The sequence below is a fragment of the Pseudopodoces humilis genome, chromosome 2 (genome assembly GCF_049639895.1).
Source record: "Pseudopodoces humilis isolate 2021_Gansu_Grassland_sample_001 chromosome 2, ASM4963989v1, whole genome shotgun sequence".
NCBI classification, from domain to species: Eukaryota; Metazoa; Chordata; class Aves; order Passeriformes; family Paridae; genus Pseudopodoces; species Pseudopodoces humilis.
This window is the reverse complement of record NC_142201.1, coordinates 43,226,391-43,249,666: the sequence shown is the minus strand read 5'-3', so window position 1 is coordinate 43,249,666 and position 23,276 is coordinate 43,226,391.

Genomic DNA, 23,276 nt, shown 5'->3' with positions numbered 1-23,276 from the left:
TATAGCTAAACAGAGCAGAGGCAGAAGCAGAATTAAAGGGGAAACATCATGCCAGGAGAAGTCTGAGAAGGCAGGTTATAGTAAAAACAGGATATTTCCTTAAAGAAGGATCATATTGTATCCTCAGCTCCATGACCTATTCAGGCATTGAGACTCTCCTTCAAATGGCCATCCAATTCACACCCTTAAATTTAGAGATTGTGTGGTCATACCAGCAAGAATGATGCTAAATTCTGTGATTTGGTTTTCAGAAATGCATCCCTCTGTGCAACTATTTGTTTTTCCCTTCTGAAACCATTTCTGCTTTATAAATAGTTTTTTCATTTACAAGTGGAAAAGTACATCCTTACTTTTTGTTTTACCATGTGTCAGAATTATATCTTCATCAGAGATCACTGTATGGTAAGCTAATAAAAAAAAGAATTGGGCAGCATGATGCTAGTATTAGGTGGCCCACTTCCAAGAGTACCATAAGCTTTAGCAGATGTTGGCCAGACTGTGCTAAATATGTGTCGGCAACTTTAGGAATCTCAGAACTCTTCAGTCAATGATCCTACATCAGTTTTTTACTTTTTTGTTGGTTTTTTTTTTTTTTTGGTAACAGATGAACACTCAGAATCATGTAAATAGCAGAGAGAATATGCAAATAAAAACCCATTGTGAGTGATGGTGCAAAGTGTCAGAGAGCAGATAGGACCAGCTGCTCCCTAATGGATGGGAAGTCAAGTGAAATAACATGCCAGCAGAGTGGGAGTCTTGACATCCAGAGTATTGCCCCAAAGTCCTCAACCAGGGGGAGCAAAGCAGGAGCAGGTTCAGAGACAGAAAAAACCAAATCTTTACAATATCACCTTGGGCTCTTATCTTCTCTGTATTCTAAATACAGAGGCTTTGACATTCTTATATTCTAAACCCAGAATATGCTAAATATCCTTGTTTATGTTACTGCACAGCTCCCTGTCTCTGTCATGATATCTGTAACCTAGGCACCATTGCAGAGCATGAAACTCCATTATAAGAGACACCAATACATATTTAATAAAATAGTTTGGAAAACACCTGTAGTAGAATATTACAGACTTCTTAATGAAGCTGACAGAAAAAAAAATCTGCAAATTAGCAGAAAATATATCAAATTTCACAAAAACCTTAGGCTCCCCCTAAACACAAACAAAATGACAAAACCCAACTCCAACACCAATCCCAAATCTCAACTTTATATTTAGGGTTTTTTTAATACTAAACTGAATGAAGAATCTTTGTTACAATTCTTATGTGGAGACTTTTATAAGGATATACGCTGCTAAAGTGCTACTGCATTAATGAAGGGGCAAACTCCTCAACTAGCTATTTTCAAAGATATTGAAAGTTTTGTTTTCTTGATCTACCACTCAAAACAGCAACTCAGAATCAATGGCAATAAATTTTTTGTCCCTGTTCTGTATATTTTTTTTTATTTCTGACTCTTAATATGAGCCTTTTTCTCTAACTATTAATACATATTGACTGTAGCAGTGTTTTAGTATTTGAAAATACTTTACCATTATAAGAGGTGTTACTTAGGAAAATGGTTTTAGTTGTAAGGAATTATGACTCATTGGGTAACAAATCAGAGATGTTAGCATCTAAATATCAAGAAATATTGGGATATAAACTTATCTTTTTAATCCTCTAAAAACCCCTCTAATTCATTTTTTCCTGTGTATATTTGTAGCACTGGATCCTAGATTATCTATGCATAAATTAAAAAAAACCCACCCAAAACTGCTCATTAAATGTTTTAATTGTTCATTAAGTATTAGCTAACCATAGGATCAAGTAGTAATTAAAATTATAACTTGAATCAAATGTGCAAATCTAAGAAAATACTTCTTGGATTTCAAATTTTTTTACAGTAACTCATTTCTATAGTGTTTTTAATAAAAGCCCCAGTTACTTTGGATTTCTTTATCTTTGGTTTCTAGAAGGGAGCTGTCTAAAGCTTAGATAGTCATAAGATTGCTTCCAGTTGGGTGAGAGTAATAGATACCTCCAGAAGATTCTTCTTGCTGTAATCCAACACACATAAACACCTCAGAGGCACCTATTTCTCTTCTGACTGCAAAGGGAGACTGTATGGATGACTTAGAATCAGACATATAATTTTGCAATTTTTGAACCTCAGGAGACAGACCAAAAAAGCATTTTTTTAGAAATACCAAAAATTCACAGTTGTACTTGTGTGTATTTGTAGGAGTGTCAAAGACTCAAAGTTTTGCTTGCTTGTAACTGGAACTGTTTTTAAGAGGAAATCAAAGCATTAGTCCTAAATGCATGAGGACACATTTATGCTGGAAAAGACTTCCAGTAAATTTAACAGAGAGCTTTCTAAGGATATGTTTCTTTTTAGGAGCAGTAAAGAAAGGTATCATTACAATTCATTTTAATAGTAGGCTAAAACCATTGCTTGAGAGATTTTTCTAGGCCCATTTCCTACCATTTCAGTGAGCTGCTCTGGCATTTTAAGCTATATTTCCAATTATATCAAGAATAACCTAAGTCTAGAACTGCTGAGCAGTATGCAGCTCAATCATGCACAAAAGCTTTCCTTATTCCCACATTACTAATTCTCTCACTTTTCACCAATAGTCCTACAGTATGCTACACAGAAAATTATTATGGGCTGGTTTCCACAGTAAAACTTCTTTCGGGAAAGGTATTCTTTCATCTCTGTTATTAACAACCTTATGCAAATTGCAAGTGACCTGATTAAAATTTTTGCATCTCTATGAAGAGTTTCCAAGCTTCTAACTTGCTATGGAATATGCTGAGATTTTCTAAGACAATAATGGCTAGTACTTGCTAAAAGTTTTGCTTAAGCTCTGGCATTGAGAGATATCTTCATAAGATATGCTTGATCAACTTAGTTAACATACTTGTATTCCTAATTAAAGCACAGAACAGGAGTAATGAAAGCAAGACATTGATTTTTTTTTTATATATGGTGGAGTTTCTGCCTATTTGTAATAAATGACAGTAATAAAGCTCAATAAATTGTGTGCTTTGTTCACAAAAGATATGATGATGTTTTTACATTAAGTGACTTAATTAAGCCTTTTTAAACATTAATAGAAAACTTGGACAAGGAATTTGGTACTATATGGTGCTAAGCATTGAGTAAAATGCCAAACTTGCCTTTTGGCTTCTTTTTTTTTTTAATATCCATTTCAAAAACAGAAATTGATTTATTTTACCTGAAAAATAGATTGAAGGTCAAAATTAAGAAGCTTTCAGGGGGTGTTTTAATTAGATACGGTTAAGCCCCACAGAGCTTCTGTCTTCTGTCTTTAATTCCCACTCTGTGAAAACCTTCTGAACTTGCACTGCTGCTTTATTCAGTTATAATCAGCACCCTTCAATGAAACACTAATTTAAGGAGAATTCATTACAGTAGATGACTTTTTAAATAGGTCAAAAATTAATGCTTTTGAGCCAAGTATTGCAAGTTCTAAAATGAAGGTAAGGTCTTATAGGTAAGCTATGTCAACACATCACTACTGAAAGCAATTTGTATCTCTATATGGCTATATCTCTACATAAAGATGTATATATGCCCATAAAAATAAAATTTATAAAGAAGTCTCTCAAAGTGTTTTGCAAGCATATTAGAAGTGTCCCTTGAATATTCTAATGTAAATGAATATTACTCTATTTTATCACCTTTTATTTTCCAGATGAGCATTATATATAATAAACCCAAGGACATCTAAATTGCCTATACTCATGTAGCGTGTCTAAAACAGATATGAAACAAAACAAACTGGGTTTCTCAACTCATACTCTCTGTCTGTAATTAACAGGATACTACAAAGGTGATTTTCAATTACTTTATACCTGAGGTAGTTGTGTCTCATGCATTGTAGCTGCAAAGCTTTGATATAATTTTTGAATTGATGGCATTCTTAAATGTATCCTCACTTATCCAGGTCACTATAACACTGACTATAGATGTTGAATACCTTGGATAAAAATACTGAAGCATTATTTCAAAATTTATTGATGAAAGACATTTACATTTAAAGCTACAAGACAGTGGAAAATTGGATCATCCTACTTAGAACACGGATATCAGAATTGCAATATATTAAATGAGGCAATGTCTGTAGGAAAATACATACTCCTTCATTAGACTAGATGTGTGTTCAGGACCACTGAGATGGTTTCAGGCATGCAAATCAATTTTTAGGGTTGAAATGATGCACAAGATGAGAACAATTTGTTCTGAGTTTAACTTAGAAGTATGGTAATCACTGAGGTAGTTTGATGGAAGAGTTCATTCATAGCCATGCAAGGGAAAAAAGGTGTTCCAATTGAAACTATGAGGACATCATTATCTGTCATTAAAGATTATCTAAATAATAGTAGATGTTGGCACCAATGGTGTGCATAGTATACTGTAAAATACAAAACCACTGCCACTGAGATTACATTTACCAATTTGGCTTATAAATACAGTTTATTTCCTGCCTTTGGGCTTCTTGAACAGATAGTAACCAAGGTCAGATACTGAGTGAATTCTTAGTGAGAAAATAATCTTTAAAATATGATTGCATGCTAGAGAACTTACTGGGGTTTTTAGACTTAATTATGTGGGTTAAATGATTGCTACTTCACTGTATACAGAGTATTTTATGGAGTAACATGATAGTTCTGCACTATGTATTCCCTCAAGTACCTCAAGTATAAGACAAAATAACTGTTTTCCTCAACATAGCTCTTTCCCAAACTGAATTGTCTCCTCAACTCCAATAACAATAAGATGTAAATGAAGATTTTCCTGGGACAGTGGGATAAAGGAACCATACTAAAGTTTATTTTACCTACAAATAATTAATTTCAGCATGTCCTCTTCTTTATCAGTTGTCTCACAGTTGATCTTAGAGAATCCTGCTACTACATTTGTAATACTCTATAGGGAATCTGAACAATTTTTTTTCCTTATATATAATTTTACTGAAGATTCTCTATCTGAAAATTTACTTATTCTAAAAGTATTCTAAAATACAAATATAATTTTTAATGTGAATTCTTGATGATAGTAACATTAGCTTCAGTTTTTGATGCCTGTAATTCATGATGTGTGATAGCACCCATCTTCAAATGTCAAAGCCAGTGCAATCAAAAAAGCTTCTACAGACTTTGCACATCTATGCAGAGAGAATTTGGAGGTGTAAACTTATGTGGAAAGGGTGTGTCTGCTCCTCTGAGGGCATTTGATCAAAAAAGCCACAAACCAGAACATGTAGAGACAAGCCAGCCTGACACATGATAAAGGTGGTCATAAGAACAAACCTGGTCAGTGGCATGAATTGGTAAGAGTATGTGGGATGTGAAAATGTTTTTTCTAAAGGGGAGATGTGGAAAAGGAGGGAGAGGACCAGAAACACACCTGGTCAGTCACACGAATCAATGGGCTATCAGGGATCTGCAGACAAATCAGCACATTGCAACTGATAAGAATGCAAGCCTGGAGGTTCTACGTGTTGGAGGGAGTCAATGGGACTGTGCCAAATGGTGATGCAATGGGTGGGGAAAGGGGGAGCAGAGAGGTACATTAAAGGAGATAGTCAGAAAAGGGTATAAAAGAGGCTATGTGTAAAACTGCACCAATGAGTATGTTCTTTAGGCTGAACCCTGCACCTGACCAATGATCCTATCTTCTTATATCTTACTATGCCTTATCTTAACTCTCTCTCTGTGTAATCTCACTTTCTATGCCATGTGTGTGTCCTGCAAGATCTCAACACCATCTGCCCATGAGCCCCGTGTGTGAGTGAAATGTGGTGCCAAACGCTGGAGTCAGATTTGAGCTGGGCTATTGTGTCAGCTCCCAGAGGCAGTGGGGTCTACATGTCATCAACTGGAGTGAGTGGGGAGGTGGGGGGGAGGGGGCGGTCTTTGTAATTATGTATGTCCCAAAAAAAACAGCTACTGAAGGGACCAGGGTGAGTGAGGTGAGTGAGGGACCTGGCAAAGCCCATATTCCTAGTTCCAGCTGCTGGGCAATGGCTGTCTGCATCTTCCCAAAACTGTGTGATGTGTGTATTTTGTGTAAAACCACAAACTGATTTTAAGTTGTATCTGCTGGAGAGTAGGCAGCTTGGGTCTCAACAGGGGTCTCAGGTGCTGGCAGAACTATGCTGGGCTGTGGGTCTCTGTGCCCATGGGACAAGTGTGTGACTGCTGCATGTTTGTTGCAAGCATTGAACTGGACCAGCTGGATAGTAGAAACCTCTGGGGTGGGTGGGTATGAGGGGCTGGAATCTAGGCAGGGGTAGAGAGTATTCAGAGGGTGGCACTCAGGAATTCACAAATGCATGTGTGCTTGTGATCCTGGAAAATTCACAACTGGTTGAGCCTGCAAAGAGGAAAGTGGCAGTTCTGCCTCTTAGCCTGGGCAAAGACCCCAGGTTCCTTGGCACTGTGCTGGGCAGAATGGAGTCCTGGCATGAGCAAATGCAGGAGGCAAACGCTCTCCCATTAACATGTGAAAATCTAGAAAGAATTTAACCAAATTAGTTGCTTCAAGGTTTTCAAAACTGAGGTTTATCAAAGAACATTTTGTATCTTGAGACACAATTTTTTTCAGAGTACATTTTAATTCTCAGTGAAACCAAAATTTTAGAAGTTCGAATGTCTTTTAAGATACTTCAATAGAAAAAACAAAAAAAAATCACATCTGCCTCTACCTACAGTGTGATCCCTAGTCATCTGTGTGGATTTTAATTACTGGTTGGCAACCACGCTAGACAAATTTGAGCTGTTACTTAATTTTTAATTAAGTTGGGAAGATTCCCTAATCAGCCTTTGAAAATGACACCAAAGCTTGCATACATGCACATTTCTTTGATTCCTCTGTCCATAATTCCTTAAAGTCTAGGAATATGTAGACCTCACTTTTTTTTTTTTTTTACATATTATGTAAGTATTTTGCTGAATTTATTTGCATTATTTCACATTTTTAATTAGACTTTATGAAATATAATTTATTGCACAAAGTACTCAGAGAAGAACGCATTGTATCTATCTCAAGATGTTTTAAATTACATAGGACTTGACTGAGAGCAGCAAGCCTGTTTAAAGAATCCAAAATATCTGGCTTGTGATGAAAAACTAATCCATTCTCTCAATTTGAAATATGCAATAATAATTACTCCACAATAGAAATAAGTAATTTGCCTTAGAGCTCATTTGTTTTGAACTCATGGTGTTTTTTTGTGGACTTTGAGTATATTCTATGTTCTTACAAAGAAGACAGTAAACATCAAGCCAATGAACTGGAAAATCAGAATAAATACAATACTTAGAGTATAATATTACTGCCCAGTGGGATTTTTATTAGCCACTAGCTGTAAAAAAAAAAAACCTACTGAAATATGATTTATGGTATCTATAATTTTAAACATTCAATAGCATTCTATGACAATCAAGGGTCATAATTTTCACATAGCTGCACATTGGTACTCAAAGTTTCTTTCTGTAAAAACAAATCAACAGACTGAAAATTAGTTTCCATGGATTGAAAATGGCTCATTTAGTCTGAAGAAATTGATTCACAAAAGTCGGGGACATAAACATTAGAATGAGTTTAATCAAATGTTTAATCAATAATAATGTTGAATTTTAAGCTGACATCAGGTTATTAAAATGAACATTGCTAAAGTAGGTAAAAAGTTAAGAATGATCTGCCACTTGAGACATGAAAACTACAACTCATTCTAAGTCTGACAGGATTCTAGGTATTGCTCCTCTTGATGCCTGGGTAAGTGTTGCTTACTCTCTTTACTTATTGCATACTTACTGAGATTAAAACTTAGTTTAGACTAAATTTTTATCTCCCTAGGTGGCATTTTCCCACAGTAATTACAGAAGAATTCAGATTCACCATTTTTAAAGGTGGCAAATAATCTATTTAATGAAAAGAGAGATACACACAGAAGCCTGTTCAGCTAATTAAATATCCTAGGTCTAAATTCCTACAGCACACTGGTGCACTTGTAATGCTTCCATTCTGTTGTTCTCTTTCTATTCTGCTGTTGAAATAAGCTTCAAAACATTGACAGGTTTTAGGAATTAAGCTTTTAAATACCAATTAACTTCTGACCATGTAGGTTACACACTACCTCATCATGTTCCATAATCTCATAGATTCTAAAATGCTGAAATAAGCCTAGAGTAGAACATCAAGAGAATAGAATGGTAAAAGTAGGATTAGCCTTTTCAGACTAGTGTCATATATTTCATGTAACTGTAAGCTGGGTCCTTAAATGGAAAAAGTCTTGCAAACTATGCCTTTAAACAAAGAGAGACAGCTACAAAAATATATATATATATATAAAATTCTTATTCAAAAGCATTGTCATTGCCTTAGTATAATTTAATCTTTGAGGTAACTTTCTATATAGATGCATCATATTTTCATTAGAGCCCTGTACCTGTTCTCATGTGAATGTCTGCAATTGACAGGGATGAAAAATAGAAATGAAAAGCACAAGCATATACTCCCTAGGGAGCTGGGAACAGAGTCACAGTGACTGCCAAGAGACACAGTTACTGCCAAGTAGGAGTAGGAATACTCTCAGAATAAGCAGAGATCTGTGCCCAGTTTCTTATTGGAAACTGATGGCAGGGAACACCAGCACACCAAAAGCACTAAAAATAGATCATGCAAAGGAGAGCTAGGTAGTACATAAAAATTTGGTGTATACAGGGTAATTCCAAAGTCTGCGATATGTTTCTTGAGATGCCCAGTTCAACTGACACAAGTTTAATTCATGTGACAAAAAGACACAGTTTAATTCATGTGACTTGTAGATTAACACAAACATTGACACAAGAGGGACTTCCAAGGGGAGGTGTAAACACTGGGTCTTGGGCTACAGGATGAACCAGCTGCTCTTTTCTTGGGTAGGAGCTGGGAATACCTTCGGCTGCAGAAGGTGTCCTCTGGTCAAGCTGCTAAGGGAAATGAAGTGGATGAGGGAGGAGATTAGAAGAACATATTTTATCAGGGAAGATTTATAGGAAAGTGAAAGAATCTTTGCAGAAATCTGCACAGCCCACAGCCTAAACCCCATGGCAAACAGGAGGAATGTTCAAAACCTGTGCTTGAGCAGGTGTAGGACAAAGATTTCCAGGACCATGAGACTTGGAAGCTGGGAACACTTAGGGCTCAAAGAGAGGAGCAGACTCCAGGTGGTGAGGACCTGAATCATACTCTTAAAGGGAAAGGAAACAGGAACACATGCATATTGCCAACTCCTGGCTGCAGAGTTGTCATATTCAGGACTTTGGCTCCTGTAACTATGAACCCACTTCAAGGCATAAGAGCTGCTAAAGATGAAGAAGATTCGGGCATCACAGTTGTCTGTGAATAGCACGATGAAGAGAACTTTAAGCAAGATTAATCATAGAAAGGATACCAAAGCCTAAAATACGCAGGAGAACGTGCATGGGAAAGGGAAATGGGGATAATGTTCATATTTCCCTTGAAACAGTGAAGTGACTCTACATCCATCTGAAGTGCCCTTGTTCTAACGTGTACAGCACAGGACAGAAACAAGGAACTGGATTCCAATAAGAAATTACAGAGAATAGTTAATATATAACAGAGTATTATGAACAACTGAACTATTGTGATGATAGTAGGATTTGAAAAAAACATAGGCAGAGAAAGTTACAAGCTGTGTAAGGGGTTGTTGAATGCAAGTCCTGCACATCAGATGCTGTTGTATTTGTCTTGCAGCTGATATCTAAAGAATATCTGTCTTACTACAATGATAATAAATGGCAGCTGTGACTACAATTAGTAGAGCTTCAAGATCCTAGGGAAAGACAAGAAGGCAAGTGTGTTGGTGCGTCTTTATTATTAATTATTTAATCATTTGTACAAATGGTTGACCCCAAATACCTTTCCCCTCTGAAATGGAATGGTTTCTCCCTAAGTTCTCCCCACCATTCTCCTGTGTCACTCATCCTGATACCCTTCCCTATTTTCCAGAATGGTCTATGTCAATCTCCCCCTTCTCCAATCACCTAAGTTCCCGGGTGCCCATCCCCTTATTCCAGACCCTTCCTTGTCAATCCTTGTAAAGCCTGTCCTTCGTTCTAGACCCTTCTCTGTCCATCTCCTAACCCTAAAGGCCCCATTGGCCTATGTGACCGGTCCTCTCCTCCCTCTCATCCCTGTTGGTCCCTGCATTGTAATCCCCTCCCACTGCTCCTCCCTCCTGGATTCCCCATTGGCTGATTGTTTGTACCCTCCCATCAATTTTGAGTTGTATAAAACCCCAAGCACAGCAGTGCTCAAGGCTTTTTGGTCCCTGATTCCCCTGGGGGCTAAAGCTTTTAGGGATTCACACCAAAGCCTCCTCTCCATCATTTACCCCAGTCCTTGGTGCTTCCTTTGACACCAAAAGCCATGGAGCGTGCTAGCCAAGCCACACAACTCATCAGCCATACCCCTGATTGAGCAGCTTTCTGGGGTTGGCCCACACATCTGCTGCTGTGCCAGGGACTAGCCTGGGCTGGCCAAACTGAGGCACGGCAACAGTGCGAACTCAGGCACAGCAACAGGCAAGTAGCAAGGATTTTGGACTCCAGGAGAGAAGGTTTGTTCAGGAAGCTGGCATGCAAAATTTTGGGCTCCCAAATAATCTGTTGGCATACAGTGAATTTTCATTTGTACTTTAATATAGATTAATGAGAAAAAAATATATTGTCAAGAAACTGGACTGGAGTGAAGAATTACTGAAGAATAGGCCAAAGAGACATTCTTTTTAAAGTATGACATCTTCTTTAAAGTATGACCTTGAATATTTAAAAAAAAAAAAAAAAAAACTTTCAAAGTTTTTGGTTCTTAAAAGTTATGAAACCAAGTGATGGATTACATTTATAGAGATAAGAAAGAAACTGCAGATGATATCAAGGTGAAGGGACAGAAAGGTTGGTAGGAAAAGTGACATTCCAATGTTTTGATAAAGAAGATTGGTAACTTCATGTTCAGCACATGAAACTTGTGGAACTTTGTCCAAGATACATTACATACATTTTTAAGATGAAAAAAGCCACAACTCTTCAGCTAACAAGTTTTAGTAATGAAATTATTCAGTAATACCATTGTGCCTTGAAAACATATTAAAATTAATTTTATTCTCTTTAGAGATACGTGTTGTTTTAAAATAATTCTGATTGTACAAAAACTCAGTTTGGAAACCCATTCCCATTTTTAGCCTTTTATTGTTTTCTGAAACTCCCTGCACGTTCTTGAAATTATGAAAGGGGATTAGGTAGTTTAGATAATACCTAGTAGTTGCTTTTTAAAAAAATATTCAATATTTTTAGTCAATTCTTGGGGGGGATGGATATAGAAACAGCATTTCTAAGATTCTTTTCAGACTTTTCAGATTATTGAAGATTAAAGCAAGAAAAAAATTCATGTTAATGTATCAGAACTGAAAATAAAAATCAGTTCAGGAACATTGTAAAGACGTTACTTCATTTATTTCTTGGTGATTGATGCGTAGATTTTTTTTTTTCTCCTATCTGGCTTTCTCAATGAACATACTGTCCAAATATCTGAAAAAAGTTGTTTTGGCTTATACTTGCAGTTTAATCTCTATGGAACTCCAGTTCACTAATCTTCACTTACAAGGGTGAATTCAAAGAATACAGGGAGATTGGTAAAAGCCTTACTTTGTAACATAAATCAAGAGTTAGGGACATCTACTGCCAGTTTATATATCATTGCTGATCTTTAAAATAGATGATTAATTACTTTATTATCTAAAGTACTTTCAGTTCTGATACTGTGTAAGCATACACAGTTAAGTAATCTTCTTCAGTGGATTAGTTGAGCATAATTTTAAGCAGAAGCAATATTACCAGAACATCGCTAAGACAACACAGGCAAAAATGGTGTGTGAAAAATGCATAATATTCAGGTTTTTGAGGTTTAACTGCATTTTTAATCTTGAGCCTAAAATCTCAAGATGGGTGCTTAGTTTAGCTGGCCTTTAAATCTATGTTCCACAGGGTGGAACAGAGTGGTTCACAGTATTGGGAACTCCCAGTTCAGTCAGTTGAAAGATGCCTTTGGAGAGCAATTTAGAGCACCAAAAGGAAACCCCTATTTGTTTACACATTGAGTTATTGACTATAAGAAAACATACATGTTTCTGTAGGCAATTTGATGTTCTTTAACAATAGCTTGGGTGCTGCATTGAATAAACCATGGAAATATAAGCCATGTGTGGTAAAGATCTTTTATCTCAGAGCTGATTAATCTTAACAACTCTTGACCTGGCATTCAGAACACAACATTATTTTTCTCATGACCAACTTCCTCAAAAAGCAGAATTAAGTTAAATTGTAAGACTCTTCCATCATAGTAGTTCAATGGAATGTCTTGGGAAGCTGTCTCTTGGCCTACTGTTGAGACTATTTATTTACGAAACTGGTAGCTGCCCTCTGAAGATCTAGTCCCAAATCCAGGGCACAGAGAGATGATTGTTAAGGACTGTGTCCAGACAGATTGTGAAGATCTCTGTATCTGGATATTCTAGGCAATGTGCACCATGGCTTCACCTGGGTTTTCTGTGATCAATAGATTTTCATACAGTGAAAAATTAGGTGAAGAAAACAGTGAGTATGTGAGCCTTTTCTACGTGTGTTAGTGACCTACTCACTCAGCATTAGGTCCATAAGCACAGTCTGAAGTAAAACATACAAACCACAAGTATCTCTATGAACCAGTAATTTTGTTTTTGTGTGGCCCACAAGGGTACGAATCTTTCTCACAGTACTGACTTGCATTCCTCGCCTCAATGGGAAGCATGGAAAAATAAATATCTCCAAATATGTTCTATATTTTGGATAGAAATCTTTAATATGAGAAATCATGAATTTATATATATGTATGGAAGAGGAGCTGTAATTGTTCTGTTTCATATGGGAGTACTCAAGCACTTCAGCAATTATATATGAGTGAGTTTCTGACAGTTTCATACACCAAAATGAATACTATAATTTATTTGTGACATGGTTTATGCTTAACTAAAGGACTAGTTTTCCCAGGAATTAAAGTAGGATTCTGCCTCTTCTGGTTTATCTTTGAATCAAAGTTGCTCTTTGTCATCCACTGACATGAAAAGGAATGTTTATGAGCAAATCTACTAAAATGTGATTGGGTACCTAAAGAACTTAGTTTAACAAGACTGAAAAATATTATATGCATCAAAGAATAGAAAGCCATAGATAACAGAAAAATCTGAAAAAAAAAATTTCCTAAACTGGCAAGATAAAAAGTAGGCTGAATTGTTTCTAGAATGTCTTTCTCTTTCTAGTTCAATACATAATGTTATTTATACAAAATGGAAATAATTGATCTTCTTCTAGGACAGATGGTAGAAATCAACCTCTTGGTGATCAGTAAGGTATGATCTTTGCTAACTTGTTTTAATACAAATTGAGTTTCCATTCTGAATTAAGCAGAGAAGAACTTTCAAATCATTCCACTGAAATAACAAGGTTAAAGTAATTAATTGCCTTTTCTTCCCTTGATGTGCAACAAGTTCAGTTAAAATATGTAAGAAAGGAACATAATTTACATTTTCTTTGTGAAAAATATCCTTCATGTATGTATAGATTTAACACTTGAATTCCCACAGAAATTATTTCTAAATGTGCAAGAAACTAATGTCCTAAATATATTTCTAATATATTCAGTGTCTGAAATTGATCAGAGATTTTGTTGCCAGCTGTGAAAGTGCTATGATGTTTAGCATTATCTGATAACAGTGAGAGACTAGTGTAGAAAATGTCACTTCAAAACCAGTCTAAATAAATTATGTTGCTCACAGAGAACAAATGATTTGATATCAAAATATATATCAGTATGTCAAAAATAAGTAAATATTACAATAAATCAAGAAAGAAAACAAACAAACAAAACAAACAAACAAAAAAAGAAACCACACAAAACATGGAACAATACTGATATCACCTTGAAAGAAGCATAATAGAAAAGTCCCCTTATTTTGGACTCATGTCAAATTAGTTACTAATTATGCTTTCTTGCAGAGCAGGATAGGCAACTAATGTTTTAATGATTTAAGTCACTGCAGAGGTGAACACCAGGAAATTAATTAATCAAAGTCCACAAGAACATGACGAATGTGTTCCTTTTTTTCTAGAATATAAGAGACCCCACACTAAGTAATTGTTGCACCACAGTGATTTTTTTCCACCTATTTGGTTACAGAGAGACCTGTGTTAAGCTTTGTACTGGGACAAAATACCAAGCAGTAGAAACTATACCCAAATTTCTAAGTAAACATGATACAAAATATTACTCCTGAATTAATGACATTTAACATTTATTAAAATAAACTTTTGTCTTCTGCTTATAGTAATGGTACATTTACATAAAATTAGATATTTAGGGCCACCTGTAATAACCTAATATCTCAAGGCATTATCACTGTGACATGGTAGAAAGGCCTATTGGGCATATATATTATAGGCATCCCCATTTAATATATTAGCATTCAGTAACTAAGTTTTACCAACTATATCTATATCTATCTAGGCATACCTTAAAGTTTTCTGGACATCTGTTCCCAAGCTTTAATTTAATTTAATAGTAATTTCCTGTTTGACAGGATTTTTTCTGAGGAAAATTACAGATATAGGAGTATCAAAATTACATGATATAAGATGTTATTAAAGATATTTTGCTATCATTATTGGAATAATCGGGTCATTAGAACTTATACATATATTTTTACTCATTTTTATTTACTCAAGACCATTTATGCTTAAAAACTACACTTAAACATATTCTAAAGAATTTGAGCTTAGTTATGAATCTTACTACCCTATTTAATATTAAAAATAATTAATTAATTTTAAATATATATATTTTCAAAAATTGCCAAAGTTATTAGAATGTTTCTGAGAAAAGCAGTGCAATTTTTTCCTCCCTAAATCTTGTTGTTGCTCTTCCCATAGCAATCTGCTGATGTTCTTACTTTGTATCCCAGTTGATAATTCAAAATTAGATTTAACTTCTCAAAAACTTGCTTGTGTGAAGAGTTTGTTAAAAGTCAAGAGAAACATTTCTTTCCTCAGGCTTACGAATTTTAAGGAAAATGATTTTTATTAGCTGTCCCTTTGTTTTTAAATAATGAAGTGTTACTAGGACAGGTTTGGCTTACTTCCATCACTGAGGTTTTACTTAACTTTTGCAGCACTTAATATAAATTTATCATTGATACTTGGTTCATTTCCTATGGACTGGATGTATAAATTCAGGCAGAGATTTTGTTTTTAAACAAATACATCATCTAATATTAAGTATGCCCTCAGAAATACAAAAACTTAAGGAAGACTGTGACCACTGTTCTCCTGACACCTTATCAATGCAGAGAAAATATTCAGGTAAAAAAACACATATTTTGAACTGAGTTTTATCTTTTACAGTTTATTAACTAACAGTTATTTCCACTTTATTCATCAAGTTTTTCAGTTCTTTTCCCCTAAAATAAGCATAATAGAAATTCATTAAATTTTTTTAATTAATATTATACTTCAGACTGATATGCCTCCTGTATTTTGAATCTGGGCCAAAAGTAGGACAAAAGAAAATAAATACAACTACTCCAGTTGAGAATTTTTATAACAGCTTTATCTGTGGGCTGCAACTTCCCAGTGTATGAGCCAAATCAAAGTAGAACAGATTGAAAGTTCATCTCCTGCTAGCTCATTGTTTCCTTTCCTCCAGCTTAATTTTTACTGTTGAGTATGCAACAGCCAGGACAAGCCAAAAAGGCTGATTTCCTCTCTGTTATGCAATCCTATTCTTCTAACAAGAAAAATATGCAATTCCTTATAATCATATTACTTTCTTCTACTTTTCCTTGCGTACTTGGTTGGTCTACTCTTTTCTATCACCTTTCTTTATAATCTTCTCTTTTGTGTATTTCTCCTAGTTATTATAAGAAAAATCTTGAAGAAACAGAACTTTTTAAGAGATGTTTTTATTAAAACTAAATTACCAATTTCCCTTCATTTTCACAATGGATATATAAAGAAAATCTCCTGAACAGAGACTTGAATCACTTTTTCGTAATTAGGTAGATATATGCTCTTAATTTCAGTATGGGCCAGGATGCTTGTCAGGAGGAGGACAGTGATACCAGTTATCATCCTCATATCACCGAGTTATAGTCTGTGAATCTATAGTTGCTGTGTGTTGTAACCAAAAGTGTCTTGAGGCCAAGGTAAATATGTTTAAATCTGCTCTGTACATCAGAATGAGCAAATAGTTGAGGATATCAAATTAAAATCAAAATATATATTTCAGATTGTGAGACAGCAACTTTCTGGAGGAGTTTTCCAGAGTAGAACCATGACCATCAAAGTTCTGAACTAATAGGATTATATAGATGCTAGCATGTGGTTCAAAACAAAGACAAAAGAACAACTAATGAAAACGTGTATATATAGTTACAAAAAGTTTACTTAAAATAGATTGAGAAGTGGAATTAGGTTGACATAGAACATTATTTCAGTTAGGGTTAAAAATAAGATGCACTGGACAAAAAAATTATCATAACATGTAAATATTTTATTACTATTAGCACATCAGGGAGCTATAATGCAGTGAAATCAGATGGGAAATCTTAAACTGACAATTTAGCAAGTAATGAACTTTGTATTCATCTGATGAATCTGCAGGTTTGAGAGGAGGGGTTTTTTTTACAGGAAATGTAAGCTTAAAACAAGCAAATAAGACTGCTTGATCTCAAATTGTGTAAGTTTCACGGTTTAGCACAATTGCTTTTAAAATTTATTATGCAACAGACCGTTATTTAATCTAAATTAAGACATCACCTCTCAAAGAAAATGGGGAAAGGATTGGTTTTCTTTATTTTCTCGGATTTACTATAGGAATAAATCTGTTTTGTGTGAACTGATATTTCTTCAACTTCTGAATGAAAACAGATTGAAATTTTTAGGCAGAATGTCTCTTGCACAATATAGACAACACTCTAAAGCAAAAAACAATCCAAGTTTGAGTGAAGAAGGAATCTAGTAGGGGTCTTCTAGTTAATGAAATATATGAATTTCTTCACTCCATCAGCTCAACCAGAAAAATATCTTGGAAGTTCTAAATGTTTCTATTAGTTTCTTAGCCTCTGACCCATTGCACTTGTTGCATATTTCTGATTTCAAAATAAAGCATCATTAAAACAACACAAAAACTACACTTTCCATTTTTTAACTTATCAGCTGTTAATACATCAAATTATGTTTTATCACTAATTATTAAAAATAGCAATAATTAATTTAAGATATTTTATTCACCAGAAACTTTTTTGCAGGATATTTAGAATGAGAACATAAAAAAAACACAATTTCTTTCAATGTCCTATAAGATTTTATGTTACGGAATTTGGCCTTATGGTAAAGAATGTGCTTCTGTTAAAGATTCTGCATCACATACTTGACATATATAAATCAGCTTGCCTATTTATTTCAGCTTCTTCTCAGGGTCTATCTCACAGAACTGAAATCCTTTCCATGAAATAATTTCCCAAAATAATCTTTATATTCTGTAAAATTTGTATGTGGAATACAAAAGAAATATTTTTTCTTTGCTCAGTTTTAAATAAAGACATCTGAAAAATTAATACCACTATTTCATAATTATATAATCTTCCATACTACAGTATTTTTCTTCATGGCTACATGACTTTGCAGTGTAAGCAGAAAAGTTTATTGTTTGTACTGCGTGCTTATACAAAGCCAACAGTCAAAAGTTTCACTCTTTTCCATTAGAAGAAAATAGCGGCACTGATTAAATGGTACGTTTTGAAAGTGCAAGGTTAATCCAGTGGAAATCTACTTTAATGAAAAAAAAGTTCAGTCTTCACATAACAGCTGCAGATGTAACCCTTGAAGTATGAAATTTAGATGGAAACTCAAAATGTAGAAACATGCTGGAATACACACAAATCACTTTAAATAAATAACACTTATTATTTAAATAAATAAAACTTACGTTTTATATAAAATGAAATTCAGCTAGTAAAATATTTCTGCTTGTTTCTGTGGAAATCTAATACTGAATTACTTAAGACACAGGGTCAAAAAACAATGACAAATGTGTTATATAGGATTTTTTTTGTCACCTTAACTGTGTTATATCAGAAAGTCTAAATTCTGGGATCCTTATAGTTTGTTTATCAAGCTTCTTAAACAAAACACATTTATTTAAAGGAATATTTTTATGAAGAAGAGGTCGAGGTAAAGTAAGAATAAACAATGTAAAGCTAAACTATTATTTTCACCTTTATATTGGTGTTAACAATTGTCAGTGTTAGTTTGAAGTAATGTCTAAATATAATTGAAGGTGGACATACAGCTACCCTTCCAGTTTCCGGTGTGTAAGGGAAAGTTCTAAATAGATACTTGTAGAACATGCAAACTTCCAGAGCTGAAAAGTGGGAGATTAATTGTTTTGCTCTTTTGGTTGTTGTTTTTGTTGTTGTTGCATGTATTTAATGATTGTAACTCTTGACATACTTTTGAACCAGGTTGTTGATTTAACTGAGATTTTATAACACCATGTTAGCAAAAAAACTTTTAAAGAATCTACATGTATTTTTACCATTAATTCTTTTCCTTGGTCTTGAATAGCTGGGATAAAGGTGCTTCTTTGGAAGCATGACACAGAACATTTCAAGGACAGATGTAATTATTTAGTTCCTGCCTCAAACAAAAAATTGTATGTCCACCCATCTCATTGGAGACTGGAATCTTGCTTTTCATCTGGAAGTTATTGTAGCTAAATTTTTGGCCAGCACAGGTCACCATAGCTCAATAACCCTTTTGTTAAATACCGTCATTGAAGACTATTATTCTTTTTGTTTAAGCTGAAATAGAAATCTTCAGAACAAACTCTTGTTTTAATAACTACTTTTCCCCTCAATACTTAGTCTGCTGGATATAAGAATAATATATTAAATGGAATGGTGTCTTGATGTCTGTATAAACATAAATTCTGAAACATTCTAGGCTGATGCAATTTATGAACAGATTCAGGGCTTACAGCAACAGGAAATCACAAAGTTGCAGTAAGACTAGTTTTGGATCTAATAATGATAAACTGTGAGTAGAAGAGTACCAGGTATTTACATAGCTGTACTAAATTTCATTGTGGAGGAAAGACTAATATTCTTATTGAAGATTTAAATTTTTAGACAAGCTTATATAAGGAAAAAGAAGGTAACGGAAACTGGTGATGCATAAGAAGTGTCATCTGCTATTCACAGCAGTTTTACCAGGTCCACTGTAGAACAGAGATATGAAAATGTATAGAAACAAACTACTATGAATAAAAAAAAAATAAACTTTTCATAGTACACTGTCTAATATAAAAAATTAATTGGAAGTGGTGAGACTGACTTAAAGGGCAATGAATTTCTTTCTGCTATTGGACAGGATGCAAAAGTCACATAAGGACAGTATTGGTGCATGATTTTCTGTTGTAGCATAGTGGGGGAAAGAAACCTGATTATTACTGAACTAGAAGTCCTACATCCAAAGTTTCATTATTTTAATGGGCCATTATAACATTATGACTCATGCTAGAGCCCTCATATGGATAAAGCTTTCTTAATTTTTAATTACATTTTTATCTAGAAAAGGCCTACAAGGAAAGGCAAAACATTTTCAACATTTATTCATCATTATATTAACTGCAAGTTATTCTGCATTTCTTTCTCATTGGAGTTACCCTGAATTTCTTTGTCACTGTAGAGAAGAAGAGGATGTGTTTGGCATACTTAGTCTAATCTTCATTTCCAATTCATTCAGTCAATTCACAAATAACTACTCAAATTGCACAACTTACCACTATGAAAAATAATTCCATTATCACAAAGAGTTATGTTATTGCTCTATGACTAATTTGTACAGTGTTTGAAAGTCATCACATATTTATTCTTTTCTATTTCTAGAGTCAACACTAGCAGTGTTACAAATACTGTGAAATAGTACAACAAGGACACAAAAGAAAAAAAAAAAGAGAAACAGAATAAGATTGGTGATGTAAATTGTGTCTGTATCAAGCCCTGCTGGCTGAAGTACTTTCAAAATATTGAGTACTATACCTGTAGAATCTATGTCAGTGTGATACTGCACCACCATGCCAAGAGCAGGGACTAAATGCACGATCATTACGGTAATTCACTTACTCTATTTGAAGGACTCAGGCTGTCATTTTTTAATTATGCACTATTCTGTGGACAAATCATCCTGTCTGGAGCTCTCACAGGACTCTTAGTACAGTGTGCTGCTGTTTCATGCTATCACCTAAGATGGAAAGAGAAAATACAGATTTTTGCATTAATTTGCATCCTAAAAATGCCCAGCATTTAAACTGTTTCTTAGTGGTCCAAACATAGAATTCTCTTTAAAGATTATGAAGATGTTCATGTATCCATACATCTATATATATGTTGCCTATCTACGCATCTACATATCTATTTATCCTAAAAGTGGTTCCAAGTAACAAAAGTGCCTCACTAGATCAGAGTAGTACAACTGAAACTAGCAGCATCAGACTTTAATCTTAATTATTTTTTTAAAGAATCTGCTGATCTGGAAATAGAGGACTTACTTTGAAGTTTAGATTTAGAATTAGGATATGTGTGAATTTAGAATTAGGATATTATTTGTTCAAGTTTTTATTATTCAATAAAAAAAATAGAAAAATAAGTGAGAGCAATTATTAGATGTGTGCTCTTTAAAGTATTATTTTAAATAAAGAATGATTGTTGTATTTGGGTACTGCCCAGTGTCTCAAATCAGGACTTGATGCTAAATTTTGCTTGAACATGCAATATAAAAAGAAGAAAGTTTCTTAACTACAGTGTTAAAGCTGAGAAATTCATTATTAAATTCAGTTTCAATTTAACATTTGATTCTCATAATTTCTCTTAAAATAACAGGATTCCAAATTATGGTTACAACTAATCAGCATAACCTCAGTGATATTTTAGTCAAATATTAAGTGCAGAAGAAAGTTACATGTACAGCTGGTGCTTGAATAAATTATTTAAATATTTTATATTATTGTTAATTATAATAATTATTTAAATAAGAATAATTATTACTTAAATACTGAATTAATTTTTACCCATTCACAAGTAGCTGTTCTCAATGGCACCAGTAACATTATAGCGTGCAGTAAATTTGATAAACATTTAATGTATTTATGGTGTGTTGACCTTGGCTGGATGCCAGGTGCCCAACAATCCTGTCTTTCAGTCCCCTTCAACTGGGTGGTAAGAAAAAAGTCATAATATAAGTTTTGTGCACAGGGTAGTTAGAAATAAAATCAAATCTTAAAATACCTTCTCTCCATCCCTCCCTTCTTTCTGGGCTTAGTTTTACTTCTCTAGATCCTCCCTGCACAGTGAACAGGGCAATGGGGAAAGGAATTTGTGTTTGACTCATTGTGTCTACTACTCCTTCTTCTTCAAGGGGATGACTCCTCACAGTCATCCTCTGCTCCACCCTAAGCTTCCTCCCCTGAAATAGAGTCCTCCATGAATTTCTTCAGTGTAAGTCCTTCACACAAGCTGTAGTTCCTCATTAACTGCTCCAGCATGGTTTCCTCCCATGGGGTGCAGTCCTGCAGGAATAGATGTCTCTGGCATTGGTCCCCAATGGGGTCACAATTCCTGCCAGTAAATCAGTACCAGCATGGGGTCCTCTCTCCAAGGAGCCACAGGCCTTACCAGGACCTGCAGCACAGGCTTTCTGTGGGGTCACCATCACCCTTTGTGCATCCACCTGCTTCACCACAATCTTGCATGGGATGTAGGGGCACAGCTGCCTCTCCAAGGTGCTCAACATTAACTGCAGTGGAATCTCTTCTCCAATGCCTGTAGTACTTCTTTTCCATCCTTCTTCACTGACCTTGTGTCTACAAGACTTTCTTACTCCTTTCTTCTGGCTGTTGCTGCACAGCAGATTTTTCCTCTTTTAAAACATGCTATCACAGAGAGATAATGAAGATGTTATTTTTGTGATCCTACTCATGCATATAACCAACAGTTTCATTTGGTCATCAACTTTATTTAAAGCCAATCTATATAGTTACAGAGCTTTTTAAATCTACCAGGAAATAAATAACTTAAATATGAAACTTGTTTCTAAGTTTACAACCCTTTTCTCTCTTCATTTCTCTTTGCTAAAATTATGGGAAGTAATGCTTATAAGTTTGGATTTTCATCATTCTCATATTCATTTCCTTTTCCATTTCCTTTTCTTTCTTCTTCTCCTTCTTCTCCTTTTTATCCTTCATCAGATATTTATTTCTATACCCTTAATTTTAGGAAAATTACTTTTTATTTAATTTGGTAAGGACAGTTGCATCCTGCATAACTAATTGATTTGTCATGTTGTCAACAATTATCCACTAATTTTATTTATTTTTTTTTAATTGGAATAGCATTCCTCCCTGCATTATAAAGTTGCAGTCCTGTCATCAATACTCCTACAAATATTTCTGAGAAAATCTGTTTATTTTGACATTCTATGTTTACATTGCCAAATAAAAGAAGATTAGAGTTTATTAGCTGACTTGCAGACTAGATTTCACAGTCTGGTTTCTCTTGAACCTGCTGAGACTCTAGTGAAGCCATGCCATATTTTTTCTCAGTCTCTGATCACCTCTTTCCTTGAGGTGTTTCTACTTCTGTGTGTCCAAACCATAGCCAGGGGAAAAGCAAACAATTAAAGAGGGTGGATGAACAGGAATCTCATCTTCTGTGTTATTATTTGACAGTGCAGTAATTACTTGGCAGCATAGATAGACCTGGTGAGACTCTTTTAATGACAGTTCTGAAGGGCCAGTGCTTATATCTATCATCACTGAAGAGGAAAAAAATTGAATAAATATTCTGAAGCCATTTGTGCCCCAGTGTTTCAGACCTGTCTCTGTTTCAGACCTCTCCTTCCTGTCTCTGCCTCTGCAATCCAGACTACATTACACCAATCCCACCAAGAAGATGTTTAGTAATCAAAGCCAAATAAAAACAGATTACTTTAAGCTGTGTTAGATCAAATTATTCACATTTGATAAACTGATTTTTTCAGCTATCAAGATTTAAAATATTTGTGTTGGAAAATATTATTTAAAGTCTTATTAATTTAGCTACAAT